Here is a 17,566-nt window from a genome sequence, read left to right as displayed (position 1 = left end):
TATGAATTGTTCAGCGGTTGTCAATAAAAACTAACACAAGAAAAAGTTCACCAACTTGTAAATCCTGCAAAAGATAAGAGATCCATTGTACTTCACACATTATTGCTACAAGTGTGCGATACTCAACTTCACATGTGGACCGTGCTGCACTAGTTTTCTTCTTGTATCTTGCAAGGATGCGAGAGTAACAGAGGAAGTATCCATAGAAGAAGAAGAAATTGCAGGGAAGCAAAAAATGATAGTTAGAAGATGAAGATCGTGGCAATAACAGAATCGGTTGCAGAAGAACGTGATGAAGAATTAATTTTCTCTTGATACCATGTTATGAGAAAAGAATGGATGAAAAATGTAAATTATATTGAATGTTAAGCAAAGTACAACTTATATACATGGTAGCTTTTTAGTTGTATAAACCTGTGCGAAACTGTACGAAAACAGAATGTAACAAACTAACAAAGAGTAAACTAAATTTACATCTAATAGTGGTTGTGCTTGTCTTTTGCGTGTGTTATACAGAAAACTAGCATTAGACATTGGGAAAGGTTAAGAATTTAGAAAACTAAAAGAAATTTGTTCCGAGAATTGAGGGTCAACGTGTTACCATATCAATTGAATTTCTTCGGCAAGTAACAAAAATTTCAGTGAAGAAAACATTTTGGGTAGGGAGATTTGGAGTGGTTTACAGAGGGGAATTTTATGATGGAACTTAAATTATTGTAAAGAACATGGAATGTGGTCTTGTAGAATGGGAAGTAAGGGGATTAATGAATTGGAAGCAGAAATTACAGTTCTAAGTAAAGTGAGACACATGCACTTGGTTTCTTTTTTAGGACAAATTATTGAAGGTGACAAAAAGCTTTTGGCATACGAGTATATGCCTCAATGGACATTAACTCAACATTAGTTATCTTGGCATGAAATGACAGTGCTCCTTTGACTTTGAAACAAAGGGTAATAATAGCTTTGGACGTAGCACGAGGAGTGGAATATTTGCACCGCCTTGCTCAGCAAAGCTTCATTCACAGAGACTTAAAACCCTCAAACATACTTTTGGGAGATGACATGAGAGCCAAGGTTGCAAATTTTGGTTTGGTTAAAATTATTACACCATGCGGAAAGGATTATGTGTGGACGAATGGCGGGAACATTTGGATATCTGAAACCTGAATATGCAGGCATATAGAAAGCTTTTGAATATATGTTTGTCTTTATTTGGTTTTATTAATTAATGTGATGTTGTTGTTGACAGCTACTTGAAGAGTAACGAAAAAAGTTGATGTGTACGCATTCAGATTAGTTTTGATGAACTAATTAGCGATCAAAAAGCATTGGACAATAGTTTTCTAGATAACAAATTAATAATTGAAAATGGAAAAGATAAAAGATTAATCTTATTTTATGAAATCATCGTGCATAAATGTGCATAAAATTATATATATATATATATATATATATATATATATATATATATATATATATATATATATATATATATATATATATATATATATATATATATATATATATATATATATATATATATATATATATATATATATATATACATAAAAGGAGGTAACAAATTTTAAAATAAGGAAACAAAATAAATAACAAATAAAGATAATCAAATACAATAATAAATATAAATTAGTTAAAAACTAATTTAACTAATATGACATGTATTAGCCCCCTCAAGCTGGTGAATGTATATTAAGCATTCCCAGTTTGAAAACAAAAAGCTCTAAACGGTGCAGGCGTCAACGATTTTATTTAAATGTCAGCCAATTGTTGCGATGAAGGAACATGCAAAAGATGAATATGGCCTGGGTTGAGCTTTTTCGAACAATGTGACAATCCAACTCAATATGTTTTGTACGTTCATGGAAGCTGGGATTATGAGCCATATGAATTGTTGATCGGTTGTCACAAAAAAATGACACGGGAGAAAGTTCACCAACTTGTAAATCCTACAAAAGATAATAGATCCATTGTACTTCACACATTATTACTCGAAGTGCGCGATACTCAACTTCACATGACGACCGTGCTACAACAATTTGCTTCTTGTATCTTGCAACGATACGAGAGTAACAAAGGAAGTAGCCATAGAAGGCGAAGAAATTGTAGGGAAGCAAAGAACGAAAGGTAGAAGATGAAGATCGTGGCAGTAACAGATTCGATTGGGAAAGAACGTGATGAGGAATTAAATTTCTCCTTATACCATGTTATGAGAAAATCATGGATGAAAAGTGTAAATTGTATTGAATGTTAAGCAAAGTACAACCTATATACAAGGTAGCTTTACAGTTGTGTAAACCTATGCGATACTGTACGAAAACAGAATGTAACAAACTAACAAAAAGTAAACTAAATTTACATCTAATAGTGGTTGTGCTTGTTTTTTGCGTGTATCATACCAAAACTGGGCATTGGACATTGGGAAAGGTTAGGAATCTAGAAAACTAAAAGAAAGTTGTTCCGAGCATCGAGCGTCAATGTGTTACCATGTCAATTGAATTTCTTCGGCAAGTAACGAAAAATTTCAGTGAAGAAAATATTTTGGGTAAGGGGGAGTTGGAGTGGTTTACAGAGGGGAGTTGGATGATGGAAATAAAATTATTGTGAAGAGAATGGAATATGGATCTTGTAGAATGGGAAATAAAGGAATGAATGAATTGGAAGCAGAAATTACAGTTATGAGTAAAGTGAAACACAAGCACTTGGTGACTTTTTAAGGACATTATATTGAAGGCAACGAAACGCTTTTAGTATACGAGTATATTCCTCTGGGGACATTAACTCAACATGTGTTCTCTTGGTGTGAAAATGGTAGTGCTCCTTTGACTTGGAAAGAAAGGGTAACAATAGCTTTGGACGTAGCACGAGGAGTGGAATATTTGAACTACCTAACTCAACAAAGGTTCATTCATAGAGAGTTAAGACCCTAAAACATACTTTTGGGAGATGACATGAGGGCCCAGGTTGCAGATTTTGGTTTTGTTAAAATTTTTGCACTTGGCGGAAAGGATTCTGTCTGGACAAGTGGCGAGAACATTTAGATATCTGGAACTTGAATATGCTGGAATATAGAAAGCTTTTGAAAACATGTTTGTCTTTATTTGATTTTGTTAATAATGTGATGTTGTTAGCAGCAACTAGAAGAGTGACGAGGAAAGTGGACATGTACACATTCATATTAGTTTTGATGGAATTAATTATGGTAGAAAGGCTTTGGACAGTAGATTGCCAGATAATAACTTAATAATTGAAACTGGAAAAGATAGAAGATTAATCTTATTTTATTTAATCATCGTGCATAAATGTGCATAGAATTATATATATATACATAAAAAGAAGTAACAAATTTTAAAATAAGGAAACAAAATAAATAACAAATAAAGATAATGAAGTACTATAATAAATATAAATTAGTTAAAAACTAATTTAACTAATATGACGTGTATTAGCCCCCTGAAGTTGGAGAATGTATATTAAGCATTCCCAATTTGAAAAAAATATATCTAAAAGGTGCAAGTGTCAAATATTTTATATAAATGTTAGTCAATTGTTGCGATGAAGGGATAGGCAGAAGATGAATATGGCCTTGGTTGAGTTTTTTCGAACAATGTGATAATCCAACTCAATATGTTTTGTACGTTCATGGAAGCTAGGATTATGAGCAATATGAATTGTTGAGCGGTTGTCACAAAAAATTGATACAGGTGAAAGTTCACCAACTTGAAAATCCTGGAGAAGATAAGAATCCATTGTACTTTGCACATCGTTGTTGGAAGTACGCGATACTCAACTTCACATGAGGACCGTGCTGTAGTAGTTTTCTTCTTAGATTGCCACGAGATTAAAGAGGAACCAATGTATAAACAATACCCCGTAATTGTTTTTCTATAGTCAATGCAACCAGCCCAATCAGAGTCATTGTAAGCGGTGAGGTTCTGAGTGTTTGATGATGGATAGAAAAGGCCACTCCCAGGTGAGCCTTTAATATAGTGGAGTACTCTGTGAGCAGCTGCTTGATGTTGATCTGTAGGGGAAGATAAGAATTTACTAAGTTGATTCACCATAAAAGCTTTGTAGTTGTAAGATAAAGAAGTCTTCCTATCAATCTTCTATAAGGGTGGATGTCTGAGAGTGATTCGCCAATAGTAGCTCCCAACTTAACAGAGCTATCCATGGGTGTTGTTACTACTTTACAATAGAGAAGACAATAATCTGATAAATGTTCTATGGCATATTTGCATTGGTTGACCACTATGCCTTTGGAAGACTATAAAATTTCTAAACCCAAAAAGAACTTGGCTTCTCCAAGATCCTTAATGCGAAATTGTGCATGAAAAGACTGTTTGACCTTATTGATTTCAGAAATGTCATTTCCTCCTAACAAGACATCATAAACATATAAAAGTAAAGTTGTGAATGATTTCTCTATTTTCTTGTGTCGCAACCGGAATCGTGACGGGACGACGATCCAAAAAAGAAACGGGTTTGGAAAAGAGATTTTGGAGTCGCCACCATAGTTTATTCTGGAAAACTACGGAAAAACCATAAAATAATAAGACACGGTCCACGAAAACCAGATTCTAGGTTCGGGAGTCGGTTACGCGTAGGGAAGGTATTAGCACCCTACAGTGCCTACCCGAAGGCAGTACCTTTAACTAAATGCGCGAATGTGATGTGGTTTTCAAAATGTTTAACTATCCCCTAAAATAAAATTCTAAATAAACAAAATATATTTTTTAGGTTTTTGGACCCGACAAGGATTGACCTTGCTCCTACGTATTCTCATTCAAAATGAGAAATCAGGGTTACGTAGTTCTTTCGGAAACTGTTTGAGAAATTTGTTTGGAAATGATTTTGTATTTTTGGGAAATGAACCTGACAAGGACTGGCCTTGCTCCTACGTATCTCCATTTTTGATGAAGAATCAAGGGTAACGTAGTTCTAGCTGAAAGATTGTTTGTTTGTTTGAAAGTGTTGATGTTTTTAGCTTTTGAAGATTTTATATATTTGTTTTTGACATTTTCGAGAAAAAGAAGGTAATGAGTACTAGGCCGACGCGAACGGTCACACGAGTACTCATACCTTTAGAATGGTATTTAAATATTTTTAAATATTTTTTTTAAAAGAGAAATAACGATATTAAGCACTAGGACGATGCGAACGATCACACGAGCACTCATACTGTTATCTACTTATTTAGGAAGACTTAAGAGTATTAAGTGCTAGGCTGATGCGGACGATCGCACGAGCACTCATACCATTATTTAATTTTTTAGATTGAAGATATTAAGTACTAGGCTAATGCGGACGATCACACGAGTACTTATATCATTATTTAACTATTTAAATAAGAGAAAAAAGGTATTGAACACAAGGACGATGCGAATGATCTCACGAGTGTTCGACCTTTAAAACATATTTTTGTAAATTTATTTAAGAAAGAAGAAAAGGTTTTTAGCACAAGGACGATGCGAACGATCACACGTGTGCTTAACCTTAACCTTTGAAACATAGTTTTTTTGTAATTTTATTTATAAAAGAGAAAAGGTTTCTTGCACAAGGACGATGCGAGCGATCACACGTGTCCTTAACCTTTAACCTTTGAAACATAATTTTTTGTAATTTTATTTATAAAAGAGAAAAAGTTTCTAGCACAAGGACGATGCGAGCGATCACACGTGTGCTTAACCTTTAAAACATATTTTTTGTAATTTTATTTATAAAACATTTATAAATTTTAAAGTCTTATCTTTTTTCTTATTTTGTAATTTTTTATGTAAAACAAAAAAACAAGTTTAATAGATATAAATAAAGCAAAGGGGTGGGTTAATTTGGGCCAAAATCCTCTTTTCCAACTTTGCATCTGCAAGGGGGGCAAGGACGAAAATGGAGGTGCATCCTGAAATAGCGTGCTCAGCCCAATTCTTTCTCTCCTCCTTTTTTTTTATTTTTTTTTGCACAAAATGGGCTTAAGCCTGAACGAAAATGGAGTGTGAATGGAATTGTGCATGTGGCAGGAGGAAAAGGACGCGACCCAATAGCTAGGTCCAAAGACTCTTTATTCAGAATCCCATTAGGGGTCTGCTCACACCTTCTTCATTCTTCCATTTTCCATTTGCCAACTACGAAACCAAATCTCTCTTTTCCCAGCCAGGAACTCCGATAAAGGGGCGTCGCCTCCGCACACACACTGCCGCCTCCACCAGATCGGCCGCCGCCAGCCGCAAACCAGGACGCCACCAGTGCGCTGATCGCCGCCACAGACCCCACTGGTTGCCGCGCCAAGCTTCTTCGAACCAGACCACCGTGAACCGCCTTCGTGGCGTCACCGGTAACCACGCGCACCGCCGGAGCCAGCGTCAGCCCAAACTCCAGTCCGTCAGTTCCTTCTCTTTCCGCGTGGCGACAGCCGTCCGTCGAGCTAACGCCGCTGCTCCCGGGAAACGTTCTCTCCGACACCGACGAGGTCTACTGCCGTTGATGTAGGGATGGTTTCTGTGAGCAAGTTGTTCTGTAAACTAAGGATTCAGAGCTGGTCCAGTCGCGTGAGCGTATTTGGGGAAGAAGCAGTGGTCGCCGAGAAAAATGATAGGTGGGAAGGCTTGGCCGGAGAGTAAGAACTCGTAGAAGGGCGCGACAAGGAGCGGCTCACGGTGGCTGGCGAGGGGATCGGTGGATTGGATGTCTCCGAGCTTGGAGGCCACGAGCGGTGGCTCCCTCTTCGTCTCTCTCTGTGATTTGTTTTGTACTTGTTTTGTTTGGGAATGAGGTGTGTTGTAATGGTGATAGGAAGCAGGGAAGGGGTTATGAAGTGAGTGAATTCTTCCTTATTTTTCCAATTGTTGAAGAAGAGGAAGATGTTTCTCTATGCGATAAAATAGAGGAGTTGAGAGTTGTGGCGTGTGGCCAATGATGGATGATGGGTGTTGGAGGTAAGGAACTTGGAGTGAAAAGGAATTGTGGTTGGGATGGTTACGGGTGAGGGGAGTCAAGGATTTTGAGGTTAGGCCGTGGTATAAGGTGTTGGAGATGAAAATGAAGAGGAAAGGGATGAAGATGATGGACCGTGGGCATGAGGTTATGATGGATGATGATTCAGTGAGTGTGGGGAGGGTGACGATGGTGTTTGGTAACAATGGCCCGTATACAAATAACCATGACACAATCATATGCAAATTTAACAACAACTTAACAGAGGTATATTCATGGGAAAGTAACCAACTCAGTAGAACATGGAGTGCAAGGCATTACTTACCTCCTGAAGATCCGATTGCTACTGCCAACCTTGCGCCTCCAATGAATCTCTCCTTTCCCTTTGACTGGCTTCTTCCTCCATTTCCTTGTTGAATGGTGTCTCTTGTTTTGCTTTGCAGGTGCCAATGTCTCCTTCTCGGCAATGGATGATGATCCAGTGAAGATGAAAATCCCCTGGAGCTCTCCAAAATCCCCATTTCTCTATGCTTTTCTGTGCTTTTTGTGCCACTCTCTGCCACTCTCTATGCCCCCCAAATCGCTCGTACCCCCCTTCCGTATCCTCTAAAACAGATTGTACTAGTATCTGCAACCCGCCTCTGCCATCCCCCTTTTACTGCAGAAACGGTTTTCTGCCCCTCACTCCCCAACACACGCACACATTTTTCTTCTTCTTTTTTAGTTATATTAATTATATTAAAATAAAATAAAATATAAAGAGGTAAAACAAAACAAAATAAAATAAAATAAAATAAAAATAAAAAAAACGAAAATAAAAAAAAACAACAATATAAATAAAAATAAATAAATAATAAAACCTAGGAGAATAGACTACAGTAAAAATCCAAAAATGATCCGGAAGAAATTGGGTGTTGACAGCTGCCCCTCTTTACTTAGATATTACCGGGTAATACGAAAATTTGATATTTTCGTATTATCTGAGTAAAAGCTAAGTAAAGATTGAAACACTAATTTCGTCTGGATTTCCAAAAGAGAAAGATGGAAGAATAAAAAAAACTTATCCAAGCAGAGACGATAATTGAATTCAAAGAAAAGTGTCTTGATGCAACACAGAGGGTTCGACCATTGCATAGCAAAGGGTCGATTTACCAAAAGGAACCTAGATTTGACCATTGCCTACCAGAGGGCCAAAATCAGATAACAGAAACTTGGATTTGACCATTGCCTCGCAGAGGGCCGATAACAGAAAACTAAAACCTGGATTTGACCATTGCCTCGCAGAGGGCCAAACTCACAGAACAGAAATTTAAATCCGACCATTGCCATGCAGAGGGCCGATAACAGAAAATTAAAACCTGGATTTGACCATTGCCTCATAGAGGGCCAAACTCACAGAACAGAAATTTAAATCCGACCATTGCCATGCAGAGGGCCGATAACAGAAAATTAAAACCTGGATTTGACCATTGCCTCGCAGAGGGCCAAACTCACAGAACAGAAATTTAAATCCGACCATTGCCATGTAGAGGGCCGATAACAGAAAACTAAAACCTGGATTTGACCATTGCCTCGCAGAGGGCCAAACTCACAGAACAGAAATTTAAATCCGACCATTGTCATGTAGAGGGCCGATAACAGAAAACTAAAACCTGGATTTGACCATTGCCTCGCAGAGGGCCAAACTCACAGAACAAAACTTTAAATCCGACCATTGCCAAGCAGAGGGCCGTTACAAAAAGAAGAAACTTGAGTTTAGGGTGCCAGGCGAAACTGGGCTTATGGGCCAGTATGGGAACTGGGCTTTGTGGGCCAGGTGAAACTAGGCTTTGGGGGCCAGTGTGAAAACTGGGCTTGGGGGCCAGTGTGGAAACTGGGCTTGGGGGGCCAGTGTGGAAACTGGGCTTGGGGGGCCAGTGTGGAAACTGGGCTTGGGGGCCAGCGTGAAAACTGGGCTTTGAGGGCCAGTGTGGAAACTGGGTTTGGGGGCCAGTGTGAAAACTGGGCTTTGGGGCCAGTGTGAAAATTGGGCTTTTGGATTTGAAAATTCTTGAAACTTGTAGTTTTGTGAAATAGTTTTTTTTTTTTTTTTGTAATTTTTGACAAAAAATTGATTTTTGAAAAGACATTAGTGATCATTTCCAAAGAGAAGGTCCTAATATGAGGATAGGAGAAACAAAGTGTAAAGACCATGGTAGAATGTTGAAACACTAACTTAAAGGCGGTGAACAGAGTGTAAAGATGTGGGTGTCAAAACCCCAAAATGAGAGAAAAAACATGATCAACATGAAACAACATGACTTGAAAGGGAAAACCATAATGTTATTCTTTTTGTATTTTTGAAGAAGGATTCGACAACCATTCATATCAATGAAGAGGGTTTCGATCCAAAAGATTTTCTTTTGATGGATGAATGCACACATATGGAAAACATTTGCTTTATTTTGTGTTTTGTCTCTTTTTTTTTTGCTTGAGTCATTCATCTTACTTGCAATCATCATCAGACTGATATTTATTTTCAATGTTTTGTGAAAGTGAGAAATGTCATACATTCGAGGTCTAATGTTTGATATGATTACATTTTGACTTTTTCTTTCGTGACATCAATGCACGCATGCTTGAATTTACTGGCAAGTGAGAAAAATGATAGATGTTTAGGATGGTTTGAAGAAGACTAGGACAACCACGTGGGCACATCATTCCTCATACACTCCTTGCCGAAGATGTGATATGTGAATGTCAAAGTGAAACGGGATATCCCGAAAGTTGCCCCAGTTTGGTGCTTGGGAAAATGAGCATAGGGTATGGATCTTTGAAAATTCGGGTGAAAAGTTCAAGTGAGATTCGCAAAGCTGCCCCAGTCTTGAAATTATGGGTTGATAAATTTCAGGGCGAAGATGCGTGGTGAGATCTACAAAGCTGCCCCAGTTTTTTGGCCCAGGGTTCAGTTTGGAAGAGGTAGTGGGCATGAAAAGGATCGGTTAAAAGGATGACCCCAATTGGTCTGATTTTCTTTTACATGCTTTTGCCTCGTTGGCAAAGAGATCCCCTCTTCCTGAGACATTACTTTTTTCTTTCTTCTCTCTTTTTTCATTCATTTTCAAATTTTTTGTTCTTTTTGTTTTATTTATTTTTTTTTTTGGGCACATTGCAAGTCATTTCGTCTTATCGTAAAATTAAGCTTTATGAAAATTTGAGCAAACATTATTTAATCTGTGTGGACTTTATTAGGCTTGTAATGTGGCTAGGGCTAGAAGGTATTGGAAGAAAGGGTTAAAGGCCCAAATGAATGCTTATCAGATACATTTTTTGAAACAAGGGTTTTAATCTATCACTGTGTCAACTATTTGACCTTTTGAGCACTTTGTTTTTCTTGAACTCCATTTTTTCATTTTTTTTCATCATCACTTTGTGATTTTTTGTTCTTTTTTGTTTTTTCTTTGTTCACTCTTCTTGATGAAATTTCTTCGTTTGATCATTGAGTGCTCTTCATTTGCATCATGAGTTGACTCCTACCTGATGACAACCCTTGCTTGGGGATAATTTTGAAAAATAGTTTATTTTTTGCTCAAACGGGGTGACAATGGATATATATTTTTTGCTTTTTAGATAAAGAAAAGATGGCCACACATCATTTCAAATTCTGATTGCTTTATTTTCAAAAGATTAATTCTACGACTAGATGACCTCAACATGAGTTCTTTTTTTTCTTTCTAGACTGCCCTTTCGGGTTTTCAATCTAATGGGCTTATTCTCTTTTTGAAAATTCTTCTGTTTGTCTCAATGGATTCAGGGATCACCCTACTAGCACAAGCGAGAAAACTTTTGGCCAGACCAATCTGCCCCAGTGTAAAGGTTTTTGTTACTGAGGGCAGTGACAGTGTTTGTTGGGGAAAATCCTTTATTTTAGAGAAAGTGAAGGGTGAAGGCTTTCAAGCAACACGTGCACAAACATCTCAAAAGGAAACATCAAATTGTTATTTTTAAACATTTGACCTCAGAAAAACTTGACATCCCAATTTTCTTTTTGATTATTCATCATTTTTCCCTTTTTTTTTCTATTTTCGAAAAACAAGAGTTTGATGATTCACAAGAAAGACAAGTGACTCAAGATTTCCTTCATTTTTTTGTTTTTTCAATTTTGTTTTCCTTTTTTTTTTCGTAATACCCTTTCAGGACTCGATTTCTAGCACTACTTGGAGAAACCCTGTAGTGAATGTTTGCATTGCAAGTCATGGATGACAGTGTGATATCAATGAGCATACTTCTCCATAGCAAGACACTTCACAACATCGAATTCACTTGTACAATGACTTATGCTTTCTTATGCGATCTTAAAGCCCACTTCATTTCTTCATGGCATTTGTAGAGGCATTCACAAGCCTTGCCTTAGTGTCTAGTTGACTTTCTTCATACTTTAATCATCTTGAATGTATCAAAGTTTGCCTTTGCGCTTGAACCACCAGCACTTTTGGTGGAATGATCGATAACCCCTTCATGATAATCACCTTTTGTATATGATGCATCACGAGTCTTGTGGAAATGAGGCTTTACAGGCTTCATGTAACAAGTAAAGACCAAGCTTTTTATGCAGAAGACTTGGAAGAAATGTTGCATAAGTCAGAAGGTTAGGAGTGAAACTAATAAGCCCTTTGTCTTGATCAACATGTTTGCCTAACAATTTGGTGGGAAATTGAGTTTGGGTCGAGTCCAATTTTGCCTCAAAGCAGTTTCAAAGGGTAGGCCAACGGTATTTGAGCAGTGGGATGTGATTGAGCTCTTTCTTCTCTCCTTATCCCAGGCTTAGACCAGACTTGTTCACATTTGTTATCATAGTAGAACCTTGTGCGATCTTTTCAGTCTTCACACCAATTTCAATTCTTTCTTGGATTATCACCAAGTTTGAGAAGTTTAGGGAAACACTGCTCATCATGGTCTCACAGAAGGGTGATTGCAGAGTATTTAGGAATGTGTCAACCATCTCGTTATCACTCATAAGAGACTTTCCTTGAGCAACAATCTCTTTCCACCTTTGGGCGTATCCTTTGTATAATTCATACTCCTTCTTCACCATGCTTCGTGGTTGTAATCAATGAGATGCCACGTCCATGTGGTATTTGTACTACCTCAAGAGAGCATCCACCAAATCTTCCCAAGACCGGATGCACGAAGATTCAAGATGAGTGCCCCAGTTTGGTGTCATGCCAGCTAATCTACCTTAGAAGAAACGAATTGACCACTTTTCATCATAGGAACGCACAACCATTTTCTTTCTGTACATCATGAGATGGCTCTTGGACAAGTGGTGCCTCCGGGTAATTTAAAATTTGGGAGGTATCAACATATCATCTGAGACTAAGCATAACCCTGCAACATTTGCAAACTTAGAGCTTCCTCCCCCTTCCATGACTCTTATCCTTTTTCCAGTATTTCAAATTTAAGCTTGTCAGCATCAACATCCACTGGTGCAACGACATGAGGGAAAGATTTCAACTCGGGTTGCTTCGTCATTATCTTGCTCACAAGGCGTGGCTGAATCATCTCCTAGGGGACTATGAAAGTGGTTGTCCCAAGCTTGTTTCTTCCTTCAACTGCGTTATTTTCTGCCTTTTGAGTGTGAACATGCCTCAATTCCACTCCCAAGAGTGAAGTGTAATGTAGGGGAAGACCATATGAGGAGAAAATTTAGGCCTCTCGAACTCTGTATTGTAGTCGTGGTGCACACGAATCTCCAGGGCTTTGTAAGGCATTCAAAGCCTCTAAGATTTGGCTCATTTATCCCTTCAGTTGTTGGATATCGACTTTCATCCCTTCTTGAACTTCTCCTTGGTTCTCCAAGATTTATTAACTGGTTCGAGTCCTTTAGGGTATCTTGGATGTTTAGTTATATATTTTTTTATAGATGAAACAATTTAAGAAAATGAAAATGAAAATGAAAAGAAAAAGAAGAGACAATGTAGTTCAAATACTCTAGTCGGAAATTATAAAGCTGTGAAACATTGCCCCGGTATAGTTTGGAAATTAACATGAAACAGAGTCAATAGGGTGGTTCATACAATGAAACATCCACCACCTTTAGAAGTTCACAAAATGTGAAGCATAGAAAGTCCTTGTCAACCATCTCGGGCCTTAGCCATCCCATTCTTCATTTCTCTAGTCAGCTCTTGCAGCAATTGAGGAAAGTTCAATCCCCTTAGGCAAGTTAAAGATTGACACTGCGGACTCAACATCAGTTAATAACTTCAGAACACCTTCAATGGCTTCATTGGCGAGGGAAGCTAGTTGTGAGAGACCTCTTTTTCAATTCCCCCTTGCTCTACAATATGCCTCTTCATTTGAGTTATCAATTCTTTATGTCTCCTTTTTAGCTCGATGACATTTCTTCTCCAGTTTTTCCACTGTTGCTTTTACATTGTTCATCACTATGAAATTTCTTTTCACAATTTGGGTCAGGGGAGATTAACTTGAATGGCAACTGGATTGTTTCTACGATCCATTGGCTAAGGGAATCTTTCATTAACAGTCCATGATCTTGGGCCTCTTTCGCAGCGAAGAACATTGCCCCAAGCGTCCCTAACTTGATGAAGCATTTCAGCAAAGGTTCATTCCTCATAAGATTTGCAATTTGGCAAGAGATGCAGGCGTGGGCCTTACCCAGATTGCTTTTATGCTAACACAGTATTGTGATTAGTACAACATCGAATACCCATGAGGGGTACATTAGGGAACTTCCCGCAATGATATATGATATGCGGTCTTCGCTGCCAGGAAAACACATCATTTAAACCTTTCCTCCTCTGAGGCTGCACAGAGTTGCGCTCATTCATTTTCCTCTTTCATCTTCGGTTTACACCGCAATGACTCCTCCATGTGACATGTGGCATTCAAAATGGCCTTACTTATGCGAGAGATCTTCTTTCTACATGGCTCATAACCTTGACTAAGGGTCTTGGAAACTTCAGTTAGGACAATACTGACTGGATTCTTTAGAGCGAACTTTGTATCCCACAAACACATTCATGACAATGTAGCCGACAAAATTCATGAAATTAGAAAAGAGCATGACACCATAGAGGATAAGAGCTAGTACATTCGTAATTGTTTCCAATTTTCAACGCAAGTACCACTCTAGGTATCCTTGACAAAGGCCCTTCACCTTACCCTTAAGTGTGAATTCACTCTCCAACTTCATAAGGGTACTTTTATAATTCTCGCTCGTTGCAAGACATGGGTATACTACCCAAGATAGTTGCATAGAGTTTTTCCCTCGGGAGGTGTATTTAAGATTTGCCCAAATTCTTCCCCTTTAACAGGCTCACCAAATTCTTATACCCCTTCTTGAATGCATCCTTCAAGGTTACCTTTTTCTCACCAGATCCCTTGATCCACCAGTAATACCGTCCTTTGCTTTGATGTATATCAAAATGTCTGAACTCGAATACCCCCGACTCAAAATCACATGTTAATTTCCAATTTATCTCAAAGGCTTAATCACAAATTTATAATTTTCTGACTAGAATCAGCGACAAGACCATAAAAATGCATGAGAAAAAGAAAGAAATAAAAGAAAAAGGTGTATATATAAAAAAAAGTATAAAGATATGTACAAGGTGCTTGATTTTATTAAGCAAAAATGAGGGTTATAAGACTGCACACATCTCCCTTTGTGCCCTAATGAAGGTTGAACACTTAAGATCTAAGGTTAAGTATATGGAATCTCACAAGGATGGTTACCTGAACCTAAAGATCAATGGCCACTAGAGCTATGGCCCCCTTTATAGTATCTCCACAACAGTCGAGTAATCAACTAGGTGTGGAAACACATGAAGAGAACAGACTCTAGCTGGAGTTCTCACGATGGCCAAACAGGAAGTACATCCCAAAGTGACACCGCTACACAAATCCTCTAATTCTAAGTTACGCTCAGACCCGAGTATAGGGCCCCACTCATGATATGCCGAAAGTGTGTGTGTGAAGGGAGAACATGCACATCCAAACCCTCACCTGTAAAACAACCAGAAAAATTCCCAAGCAGATATGAACATATTGTCTACCCTAGGGTTCAATATTCAACAGTTATTGCAGTTATTCCTAATATCAAGCATAGATAGAGAAAAGGGAAAGAAAAACACAAAGCAAAACCACATCGAATTCGGGCATCTAATTAAATGGCTCGACTCTCTAGCAGTCCCCAATGGAGTCGCCATCTGTCGCAACCGGAATCGCGACGGGACGACGATCCAAAAAAGAAACGGGTTTGGAAAAGAGATTTTGGAGTCGCCACCATAGTTTATTCTGGAAAACTACGGAAAAACCATAAAATAATAAGACACGGTCCACGAAAACCAGATTCTAGGTTCAGGAGTCGGTTACGCGTAGGGAAGGTATTAGCACCCTACAGTGCCTACCCGAAGGCAGTACCTTTAACTAAATGCGCGAATGTGATGTGGTTTTCAAAATGTTTAACTATCCCCTAAAATAAAATTCTAAATAAACAAAATATATTTTTTAGGTTTTTGGACCCGACAAGGATTGACCTTGCTCCTACGTATTCTCATTCAAAATGAGAAATCAGGGTTACGTAGTTCTTTCGGAAACTGTTTGAGAAATTTGTTTGGAAATGATTTTGTATTTTTGGGAAATGAACCTGACAAGGACTGGCCTTGCTCCTACGTATCTCCATTTTTGATGAAGAATCAAGGGTAACGTAGTTCTAGCTGAAAGATTGTTTGTTTGTTTGAAAGTGTTGATGTTTTTAGCTTTTGAAGATTTTATATATTTGTTTTTGACATTTTCGAGAAAAAGAAGGTAATGAGTACTAGGCCGACGCGAACGGTCACACGAGTACTCATACCTTTAGAATGGTATTTAAATATTTTTAAATATTTTTTTTAAAAGAGAAATAACGATATTAAGCACTAGGACGATGCGAACGATCACACGAGCACTCATACCGTTATCTACTTATTTAGGAAGACTTAAGAGTATTAAGTGCTAGGCTGATGCGGACGATCGCACGAGCACTCATACCATTATTTAATTTTTTAGATTGAAGATATTAAGTACTAGGCTAATGCGGACGATCACACGAGTACTTATATCATTATTTAACTATTTAAATAAGAGAAAAAAGGTATTGAACACAAGGACGATGTGAATGATCTCACGAGTGTTCGACCTTTAAAACATATTTTTGTAAATTTATTTAAGAAAGAAGAAAAGGTTTTTAGCACAAGGACGATGCGAACGATCACACGTGTGCTTAACCTTAACCTTTGAAACATAGTTTTTTTGTAATTTTATTTATAAAAGAGAAAAGGTTTCTTGCACAAGGACGATGCGAGCGATCACACGTGTCCTTAACCTTTAACCTTTGAAACATAATTTTTTGTAATTTTATTTATAAAAGAGAAAAAGTTTCTAGCACAAGGACGATGCGAGCGATCACACGTGTGCTTAACCTTTAAAACATATTTTTTGTAATTTTATTTATAAAACATTTATAAATTTTAAAGTCTTATCTTTTTTCTTATTTTGTAATTTTTTATGTAAAACAAAAAAACAAGTTTAATAGATATAAATAAAGCAAAGGGGTGGGTTAGTTTGGGCCAAAATCCTCTTTTCCAACTTTGCATCTGCAAGGGGGGCAAGGACGAAAATGGAGGTGCATCCTGAAATAGCGTGCTCAGCCCAATTCTTTCTCTCCTCCTTTTTTTTTATTTTTTTTTGCACAGAATGGGCTTAAGCCTGAACAAAAATGGAGTGTGAATGGAATTGCGCATGTGGCAGGAGGAAAAGGACGCGACCCAATAGCTAGGTCCAAAGACTCTTTATTCAGAATCCCATTAGGGGTCTGCTCACACCTTCTTCATTCTTCCATTTTCCATTTGCCAACTACGAAACCAAATCTCTCTTTTCCCAGCCAGGAACTCCGATAAAGGGGCGTCGCCTCCGCACACACACTGCCGCTTCCGCCAGATCGGCCGCCGCCAGCCGCAAACCAGGACGCCACCAGTGCGCTGATCGCCGCCACAGACCCCACTGGTTGCCGCGCCAAGCTTCTTCGAACCAGACCACCGTGAACCGCCTTCGTGGCGTCGCCGGTAACCACGCGCACCGTCGGAGCCAGCGTCAGCCCAAACTCCAGTCCGTCAGTTCCTTCTCTTTCCGCGTGGCGACAGCCGTCCGTCAAGCTAACGCCGCTGCTCCCGGGACACGTTCTCTCCGACACCGACGAGGTCTACTGCCGTTGATGCAGGGATGGTTTCTGTGAGCAAGTTGTTCTGTAAACTGAGGATTCAGAGCTGGTCCAGTCGCGTGAGCGTATTTGGGGAAGAAGCAGTGGTCGCCGAGAAAAATGATAGGTGGGAAGGCTTGGCCGGAGAGTAAGAACTCGTAGAAGGGCGTGACAAGGAGCGGCTCACGGTGGCTGGCGAGGGGATCGGTGGATTGGATGTCTCGGAGCTTGGAGGCCACGAGCGGTGGCTCCCTCTTCGTCTCTCTCTGTGATTTGTTTTGTACTTGTTTTGTTTGGGAATGAGGTGTGTTGTAATGGTGATAGGAAGCAGGGCAGGGGTTATGAAGTGAGTGAATTCTTCCTTATTTTTCCAATTGTTGA

General features: G+C 38.7%; 1 pseudogene; it reads left to right on the top strand.

Moving 5' to 3' along the window:
- The window catches only part of LOC128195290 (receptor-like kinase TMK4), a 29,446-nt pseudogene that overhangs the window by 2,901 nt on the left and 8,979 nt on the right, over window positions 1-17,566 (top strand).

This window comes from Vigna angularis, chromosome 2, assembly GCF_016808095.1.
Source record: "Vigna angularis cultivar LongXiaoDou No.4 chromosome 2, ASM1680809v1, whole genome shotgun sequence".
Taxonomy (NCBI): Eukaryota; Viridiplantae; Streptophyta; class Magnoliopsida; order Fabales; family Fabaceae; genus Vigna; species Vigna angularis.
Note: the sequence above shows the minus strand (reverse complement) of the source record. Positions and strands in the feature narration are given on the sequence as shown.